The following is a 10,248-nucleotide window of genomic DNA, read 5'->3' on the forward strand; positions in this document are numbered from 1 at the left end:
GTGAAGAAAACCCAAGAAACTGATCTGCAAGTGAAAAGAGTAAGCCAAACTCTTGGCCTCTCTCTCTGTACAATCTGGTTGAGCAGAAGGTAAAGATTGCTGTTTGCAAGGTTTTGATAATGAGAAAAATGATTTGTGTAACTAGTCTAAGTGCACCTCTGGTATATTTTTGGTACTTTGTGATAGGAATTCATATTGTTTGGTTCCTTTCCTCAGATGTTTTCCTGTGTTCCCATCATTCTGTGTTGCTCTGTCAAAAAGATGAATACCAGATAGTTTCCTCTGGTCTTATTTTATGTCTTTCAGAGCTTGTCTTCTGACCATGTGGGAGCACTCTTTCTTGGTCTCCACCATCCAGGGAGATTTAGGGTTGCATTTGGAGGCCAATATAAAAATGACTGGAGGCCAGGCACAGTGGCTCACGCCTGTAATCCCAGCAATCTAGGAGGCCAAGGTGGGTGGATTGCCTGAGCTCACAAGTTTGAGACCAAGACCCCGTCTCTAAGAAATAGCCTGGTGCTGTGGTGGGCTCCTGTAATCCCAGCTACTTGGGAGGCTGAGACAAGAGAATCGCTTGAGCCTAAGAGTTTGAGGTTGCTGTGCACTATGATGCCACAGCACTCTATCAAAGGCAACAAAGTGAGACTCTGTCTCAAAAAAAAAAAGAGAGAGAACCCAAGATTTTTTTTTGTTCTGATTGTGGTAAGCCCTGAGGAACATTTGTTATAAGAAGTCCCATTCATAAGGTGCTTTTATCATTTCCTATCTTAGCCTATTTCTGGAAGAATGAGGGGATATTTAGGATTGCTTCTTCTCTGAAGAGAATACTGGTTTAAGTCACTTTGGAAAAAGTATGTCATTGAAAATTAATGGCCAAAAGAAGGAGCCTTTAAATTAGGAAGACTTCATAATTAAAAAAGGAGAGAGAGATTTTAGAGATCATTTATTCTAAACAATTGCCTTCTTTATATTGACAAAAATTTAAAACACACCAAACTGAGCAAAATAGTGAGACCCATATCACTATAAAAAATAGAAAAATTAGCTGGCATAGTTACATGTGCCTATATCCCCTGTAGTCAGCTACTTGGCTGAAGCAGGGACATCGTTTAAGCCCAAGAGTTTGAGGCTACATTGAGGTATGATGATGTCACATGATGTATTCTAGCCCAGGCAATAGAGCAAGACTTTCTCTCAAAAGGAAGGAAGAAGGAAGGAAGGAAGAGAGGGACGGAGGGAAATAGACAGGATAATGTCATGAGAAGCCTTAAAAATTATCATGACAAAATGAAAGAGAAAAATCTGAACTAAAACAAAGATGAAAATCCTCTGCATGCTGCCCTGCAGAAATAGCTGTCCTTGTTCACCTTGGGGCCTAGTGGTTAAGGTTCTGTGCTTTTACCCTACCCCAGCATACCGAGTTTAATTCCCAGCCAGGGAGTCTGTTTTGATTTGATATTTTTGTGACTTTTGCCATTTGTTAATCCTTTCCTTTCTGTAGACAGCCTTAATTTTCTGTTTTCTTCCACCTGTGGGAAGCATATGAACTTTTGTCAGCTAAGAAGCTGAGACTCTAGATGGCTGAACAGACACGTGGGTGTATACAGTTGTGGCTAATGAAACTTTCCTTTTTAAGCTGTTTTTGTGGTGTTTCTGGATCTTGTGAAAAATACTCTCCACCTCTTTGGATATACCTTATACATCTTTGCCTAAAGCTTATAGATTTTACTGCAAACAGTATGCTTGGTTTAAAAGTTCAAAAGCCTGAAATATCAGCTGTTCCTCCAGGCTGAAATCTTCTTCCATTTACTTTTACTTCTCCCTACTCCTCCCTGCTCTTTGCCATCTTTGGTACCACCTGAGAAAATCTAGAGGAGACTTCAAATGACTCAGATTCCTTAAGGAACTCAGAAAAAGGCATTATTCACCTCCTTTGGGGGGATCTTTTGTTTTCCTCATGGAGTCTAAAGAGTCATAGACAGATTCCTTTAAAATATAAAACTCTGCTCTATTTTATATTGTTACCTGATCTCTAAGGCAAGAGACCCAGGTCCCATCAATTTCACCATGAGGTGAAATGATGGCTTTGGCTTTGGGAGATATCAGAAATTACTTAGTCTTTTTCTCACATGGCCCACACTCCTTAAAAGAACAATTCTCTCTCTCTCTCCCTCTCTGTCTCTCTCCTTCCTTTGAGAATGGATTGCTACACTGTTTCCTTTGAGACTCAATGGTAGTTTGGATCATATATAAAATAAGTAGGCTTTGACTTACTCCATTTTCTTTCTTTTTTTTTTTTTTAGAGACAGAGTCTCATTTTGTCACCCTTGGGAGACTGCCATGGCATCAAGGGTCACAGCAACCTCTAGCTCTTGAGCTTAGGCAATTCTCTTGCCTTAGCCTCCCAGGTAGCTGGGACCACAGGCGTCCGCCACAATGCCCAGCTATCTTTTGTTGCAGTTTGGCCAGGGCTTGAGGGTATATGGGGCTGGTACCCTACTCACTGAGCCACAGGCTCCACCCCCGACTCATTCCATTTTCAAGGGCTTGATGCTTTAAATCCAGCTGTCCTTTAGGACTGATGAGTTTTGCTCAGTCTCATGGCTACAGTTTCAAAATCACAATTATAGGGTCTTTATTTATGTGTGTCTATATCTTTATGTGTATGTGTGTTTAAATATTGTTTATGGTAAATAAATTTGCTTATAAGTAAATAAATTCATAAATTAAGTAAACAAGCATAAAGGCTTTTCAAACTCACATAATTTTAGTAATCATTGGAAATGTAACTAGTTTTCAAATTGATGGTGAAATAAAACTTTCTCAACATTTAATTTAGATATTCTATCTTCTGAACACACTGCTCAGGCAAGTTTGTACTATGTTAGCCAAATGTTTTTTTTTTTTTTTTTCATAAAAATATGGAACGCTTCACGAATTTGCGTGTCATCCTTGCGCAGGGGCCATGCTAATCTTCTCTGTATCGTTCCAATTTTAGTATATGTGCTGCCGAAGCGAGCACAAATGTTTTTTTTTTTTTTTAAAGAAGTTTAAACAAACATTTTATTGTAAAGTTTAATTATGGTTCAGAAAAAATTGAGTGAATAACTTTCTCTGAAAAAACACATAGACTCTGTACCAGGCGTCCTCCAACTTTTTAAACAGGGGGCCAGTTCACTGTCCCTCAGACCGTTGGAAGGCTGGACTATAGTTTAAAAAAAAAACTATGAACAAATTCCTATGCACACTGCACATATCTTATTTTGAAGTAAAAAAACAAAACGGGAACAAATCCAATCACACCACCTCATGTGGCCCACGGGCCACAGTTTAAGGAGCCCTGCTAGACTCTAGTTATTTGGGGACGATAAGGGCAAGTTAAATTACCATATTTTCTTTTTTTTTTTTTTTTTGTAGAGACAGAGTCTCATTGTACCGCCCTCAGGTAGAGTGCCGTGGCGTCACACGGCTCACAGCAACCTCTAACTCTTGGGCTTAAGCGATTCTCTTGCCTCAGCCTCCCGAGCAGCTGGGACTACAGGCACCCGCCACAACGCCCGGCTATTTTTTGGTTGCAGTTTGGCCGGGGCTGGGTTTGAACCCGCCACCCTCGGCATATGGGGCTGGCGCCCTACTCACTGAGCCACAGGTGCCGCCCAAATTACCATATTTTCTATTGTGAACATGATATAAAGTCTGATATTGTGAACATGACATAAAGTCTGTTTCTAGTCTGATTATAAAGATACATATGCCCCAAATGGCTGAGAATAAATACAACAGGAAAAGCAAAAGCTATAAAGTTAAGGGCATGCAGTAGGCTCTAAGAGAAAATCTCAGAAATAAATACACGAAGTGGCAACAAGAATGTCTGGTGGAATTTAAAGTTCTTTTCAATCATCTTTGCCTTTTGCTCCATGTTTAAGGATGTGGGTGAACTCAATGTAATTGAAATTCCCCTTTTTGTCAATAGGTGCTTCTCTGTACAGCTCATCTGGGTGCTTATCTGTAATGACCCTTACCTGTTCACATTGTTGTTAGCAGCTCTCTCAGGTAATCTTCCTGAATGGTGCCAGTTGCTTCTTCATCAAAGCAAGCAAAAGCATTTCTGATGACATCTTCTGGATCTGTGCCATTTAACGTCTCACCAAACGTGGTGAGGAACATGGTGAAATTGATGGGGCCTGGAGGCTCATTCATCATGGCATCCAGATATTCATCACTAGGATTTTTTCCCAGTGAGGCAAGCATATCATGCAAATCTTGTCAATGAAACCATCTCTGTTCTGATTGATCATGTTGAGGCCTCTTTGAACTCTTGAATCTGTGACTGGTCAAAACATGGCAAACACGTTGGATGTTGCACAATGAGGATGCTTCTTGGTGATCTTGGTCTTTGTCCATTTACTAGCCACAGTGGTGGTTAAATCCCTGCACAGCCACGAGAATCCGAGTACTTCAACAATATCCTCACTGCCACTTTCACCACCCTAAAACTGTTGCTTCTGTGATACATTTTTTCACAAATAAACATTAATAGATATTCGTTTGTATTTCTATAGTGCCTTCTTCAAGAACCTTAAATACTTTACAGACATTATCTCTAATTAATCTCCACAACAATCCTGTGAGGTAGGTCTTACTCCCATTTTACAAAACAGGGAGACTGAAGCACAGAGTGGTTAAGTGACTTGCCCAAGGTCACACAGTTAAATTCACTGAAGAGCCAGGATCTGAGTGCGTTAGCCTTCCAGCTTTCAAATACTTCATGAAAGAATCTTTAATAAAAAGTATCTTTAAAGAAAGTATCAAGCGTAGTATGTCATGAAAATGAGGCCTTTCTACTGCCATCAAGGAAAGAAAAAACCTTATACTGATGGTTAGAGGCCACAAGATCCATATATAGCACATTTCCTTCTTCCCCCTTTTCCAAAGCCTCCTAGTTCCTGTCTTAAATAACCTTCTAAAGGTAAACTTTCCAAGACAGAAGCTGTGTGCCTTAAAAGTGGATTGTGGTATTTTTAATGCTTGATTAGCTTGTCTACAAGACTTCTCTCTCTCTCCCCTTCCTTCCTTCCTCCTTTCTTCCCTCCATTCCTTCTTTCCTTTTTTCTTTCTTAAGCCTATGACTTTAAATTTGAGCCTTTAAACTATTGTGAGGCCTAAGAAAAAACACTTGTCTGTCTTTCCTAGCCCTGCTGTGCCTCTTGACCATGCTAAAAATGATTACATTATCCAGACATTGACTTTTGTCCTGGGCTCTATATCTGTATATCTATAATTAAAATTGCTCACCTCCTAGGTTTTTCACTAAAAATGAAAGTTACTAACAGTTAATATTATGCTCAATGAGAGTGATTGAAATTACTAGATATAAGAAAAAAAATTTCATATGCAAAGTGTATAAGAAAAGTAGAATGTGGTTTTTGTTAAAAAAAAAAAGCACTATAAAAAGACAGGAATATAATTTTTGTTAAAGAAAAAATACCTTAGCCTAGGTTAGAGGTTTTAAGTATTGTTTTAAAGAAATAAAAATAGATAAAACTAAATGAATATAAAACTTAGAAAAAATATTAATCATTAAAGGTGATAAAAGGTTTATAGAACTCCTACTGTGTGGTCAAATTAAGATTAAATAAATTTGTTTATAAGTTTTTATTAAAATTAGCCATAGCACATACTAATGTAAAATTTAGTTTTCTCTTTCAAAGATTTTTGTGTAATATTAATGGAGACTGTAAAAGATTTTTGTTCGCCTTCTGAGTAAATACAAAAACAATAGAGACAGATTCAGTTTACCTCTCCATGTATTAGCTTGTCTTTCAAGCTTTGTCTTTATTAGCTCTTCTGACTGAGAAACTGAGTCTCCTTTTTGTCAAAGAATAAAGGTTTTGCTTTAAAAAAAAAATCTTTGAGGTGGCTTGGCACCCTTAGCACAGTGGTTACAGTGCCAGCCACATATACCGAGGCTGGCGGGTTCGAACCCGGGCCAGCTAAGCAACAATGACAACTACAACAGAAAAATGGCTAAGGCAAGAGAATCACTTAAGCCCAAGAGTTTGAGGTTGTTGTTAAGCTGTGAGCTGTGATGCCTGAGGGCGACATAGTGAGACTGTGTCTCAAAAAAAAAAAAATCTTTGAAGTATCACTTTGGCTAAATGAGTAACTTATTTTGCACTTATATGTGGTCATGTTTTGTGATAAAAAGTGTTTTATACCTTTGACATTTGACAAACTTTCCAAGATCAAAATTCTAAATTCAGTCTTTTTGACCTCACACTGACTTTTTAAATATTAGAGCCGCGGTGGCGCCTGTGGCTCAAAGGAGTTAGGGTGCTGGCCACATATGCCAGAGGTGGCGGGTTCAAATCCAGCCCTGGCCAAAAACTGCAAAAAAAAAAAAAAATAACCATAAATATTAGACCCACTGAGAGTCTAAGAGAGATATAGTAGTCTTATTTGGTATGTTAGAATTATACAGGAAGCATTACCAAATAGGAAATGCTATTTAACTTTCTTTCAGTTATATTTATATAAGCATGTTATTAATACACGTTCCCAAATGTATGAGATTCCTAAAATTCTGGTATGTCTTGGTATGTGTTATCAATAATAAGAACGGCTATTAGGTTAAACTGTCAGGTGCCAAAGAAATAAGCAAATTTGTCAATTGTCTCTTTTTATCTGTAGCTATTCTAAAACTTTTTTTATCCATAGACAATTATTTTACTTTTATTCTTTTCAAAAAGTGTTTTTTAACTGGCTACAATCCAAATTTACTTCAAGAAAAGTCATGGAAAGGACTAGCAAGTACTCTCAAGTGCAGTTTCTAAAAACTTTGGATCTTACCATTTGGACTAGAACAACTTCCCAAACTTTGATTAAAAAGATGATGCATGATTCATGAGGAACACTAACCCAATCTCAAACAACAAAAATTAATTACATAGAACTGAACTAATTTTTTATGACTTTTTATTCGAAAGACTGATTCCTTTGCATTCTGTTCAACCTGTTTCTTCTTTTGAGCTATTTATAGCTTACAACAAATTAGTAAAATATATTTTTGTAAAAAATTGAAAGCATTAATTTTTCTCTCTACTTGATTTCTCCAAAATTTAGAAATTATTTGTATCTTTTTTATGGCAGCATACTTATTCATGTTAAGTTTCATTAAGAATTTCTTTTCTAATAGGACATAACTGGAGGCACTGGTTATTTTGTCAAAGCTTTGATTGGAATGGCATGCTTTTCAGATATACCCATAATGCTTTGAAGAACTAAGGTTGACCTTATGAGGTCTCATCTATGTTTCCTGACTGATAGTAGGTAAAGAATGTCACTTTTTGACAGGTCTAGGAACCCCAATGTATTTTAGGACCTCATGAAAAGAGGAATTTATTTTAGGGGACTTTAATAAAACAGGTCATTAATCAAATAAACAAACTACCACAACAAATTGGGGGGGGTATGTACAATAACTAGAGTTGCTCTATACTCTTAGAACAACAATTTTTAGAGACTTTAAATGGTAGTTTTCACCAGTTATGATTGTTTCGCTGGGAAATGGGTCCATGGAGTGCATAATTCTGCCATTTTGGAAATTGCCTCCATGATGTATATCTTTCATTATTTTAACTAATAAAGGATATTATATTTTTATCTATTATTTTAATACACTATGGATCTTTTTGCTAATACTTAGGATTTTTGTGTTAAAAGCAAATTTTGTTGGTAGTTTTACCTTTTTATGCTTATTTTGGCAGGTTTTAATGTCAAAGTAATATTTACTTTCTAAAAAGAACTTGTGGCAGCGCCCGTAGCTCAGTGGGTAGGGCACCGGCCACAGGCACCAGGCGTGGCGGGTTTGAACCCAGTCCAGGCCAGCTAAAACAACAATGACAACTGCAACAAAATAATGGCCGGGTGTTGTGGCAGGTACCTGTAGTCCCAGCTACTTGGGAGGCTGAGGCAGGAGAATCGCTTAAGGTTGCTGTGAGCTGTGATGCCACAGTACTCTGTGGAGGACGACATAATGAGACTGTGTCTCAAAAAAGAAAAAAAAAGATAAAAAGAACTTGGAAACTTGACATCTTTTTTTTTTTTTCTATATGCTCTAGAAAAGTTTAAATGAAAATAGTCTTGTGTTCCTTAGAATTTTAATAGTTTTACTTGTAATATTCTCTGGTCCTGGTACTGTTTGGGGGGATAGATCTTTGATAGTTTTTCTGATTCTGCTCAGGTAATTAGTCTGCAGTAGAGACTACTCATTATCCACCCAACAGCCATTTTTCCTTTCCTTCTCAGATCCTTAACTCTTTTAGCTTGAATGTGTCACCACTGCAATAAAGGACGGTATTACTGTCACTCTTGCACCTACTTATGGTCTTGATACTGTGCTCAAGGCAATGGAATAGTTATAAAAGTGTTTTGTGGGACTTTTGAAGAGATAAATTCAAATAGGTCTTAAACTTTTATTTTTAATTCTGTCTTTCTTACTCCTTTATTTTTATACCAAATGTGTGGAACTCTAGCTGTCTGATTGGATCCTAATTTGATCTTGCAGACTATCAACAGACCCAAGGTCATGTGTGGGCTTCTATCCCTGATGAAATCATGGAGCTGCCATACCAGCCCTGTACTGTCTCTGTACTTCTTTTCTAAGAGATAAAGTTTATAACAGCCACTGTTACTTGGAACACTTTAACGTATTCAATCAAACTAAATAGTCTGAAAAAGTCTTTTAAAATTTTCTATCCTTGGGCGGCGCCTGTGGCTCAGTGAGTAGGGCGCCAGCCCCATATACCGAGGGTGGCGGGTTCAAACCCAGCCCCGGCCAAACTGCAACCAAAAAATAGCCGGGCATTGTGGCGGGCGCCTGTGGTCCCAGCTACTCGGGAGGCTGAGGCAGGAGAATCGCTTAAGCCCAGGAGTTGGAGGTTGCTGTGAGCTGTGTGAGGCCACGGCACTCTACCGAGGGCCATAAACTGAGACTCTGTCTCTACAAAAAAAAAAAAAAAAAAAAAATTTCTATCCTTTCTGGAGTTAATTTTAATAATTCATAATTTTATAGAAAATCATCAAATGTTAACATGGCTCAGTGACATGGGGAAATACTGAATAAAGTATACCAAAAGAAAACTTAAATATATAGCTGAGCTCAAAACCAAAAGGAAACTTCCCAGGTACCAGAAATGGAGAGAATGACAAGCTTGTGAACTGGCACTAAAGAAATTCTCAGAGATATTGTACCTAGATACTGGCCATTACTTTGTAAGGTACTGTATTAATTGCTTATTTCTGCATAACACACTAGTATTTGTGGCTTGACTATTTAGTGGTTTGAAACAACAATATTTATTGTTAAAAACTTCATGGCTTAAAATAGTATTTATTAGCAGCATGAAACAACATTTACTATGGTTCATAATTTCTATAGCTCAGAAATTCAGGAACAGATTAGGTAGGTGATTCTAGTTCTGTCTTCCATGAAGTTGCAGTCAGGGCCGCTGTCATCCTTGACTAGGACTGAAGGATTTTCTTCCATAATGGCTTGCTCACGTGGCTAGCAAATTGATGATGGTTGTTGGTAGGATGTCTCAGTTTTTTTCTAAGTGGCCCTCTCCACTACACTACTTAAGTGTAATGACATGATGGCTAGCTTTCCCTAGAGTGAATTCCAAAAGAGAGAAAGAAAGAGAAAGAGAGAGATGAAAACTACATTCTTTTATGATCTAGCCTCAGATGTCACACAGCTTCTACCACATATTTTTTTAGAAGTGAGTCGCTAAATTCACTTCACATTTTAGAGGAATCAGATTAATTTTACCTTTTGAAGGAAAATTATCAAAGAATTTGTGAATAGATTTTAAACTGTAACAAAAAGAGATGGAGGTGACCTTGACTTGGTATGAGGCAGGAAACTAGAAGTCAGATTATCTCCATCAAGCAAGAATACTAGAAGGGCTGTCTAAAAAATTTTGCTCACTACTTCAGGAAAATTACGTTTCTTCCTGTGCCTCTGGATGGAATTTAAAACCAAAAGCAAAAGTATTAACTTTTGCTAACTCTGTAGTGACACTTCCATAACTTAGAATACAGTGGACTACCACAGAAAAAAATAAGCTGTCTTGAAAACCAGCATATGATAGAAAATTTCAAGTAGAGTCAGTAGAAATGAACAATAGAGTTGGCTCCCCAAGAACTTCAGATAATATAATAATCTGAAAGGGAAACTATAAAATATGT

General features: G+C 37.6%; 1 non-coding gene and 1 pseudogene across 1 annotated transcript; both read right to left on the reverse strand.

Annotated features, from left to right (window-relative positions):
- Positions 1-2,915: 2,915 nt before the first annotated feature.
- LOC128594988 (U6 spliceosomal RNA) lies at positions 2,916-3,022 on the reverse strand. Its single transcript, XR_008382684.1, has one exon. It is a non-coding gene; the product is annotated as a U6 spliceosomal RNA (small nuclear RNA).
- A 642-nt stretch (positions 3,023-3,664) lies between these two features.
- Positions 3,665-5,807, reverse strand: LOC128594714 (myosin regulatory light polypeptide 9-like; annotated as a pseudogene).
- Between the last annotated feature and the right edge of the window lie 4,441 nt (positions 5,808-10,248).

This window comes from Nycticebus coucang, chromosome 9 (assembly GCF_027406575.1).
Source record: "Nycticebus coucang isolate mNycCou1 chromosome 9, mNycCou1.pri, whole genome shotgun sequence".
NCBI classification, from domain to species: domain Eukaryota; kingdom Metazoa; phylum Chordata; class Mammalia; order Primates; family Lorisidae; genus Nycticebus; species Nycticebus coucang.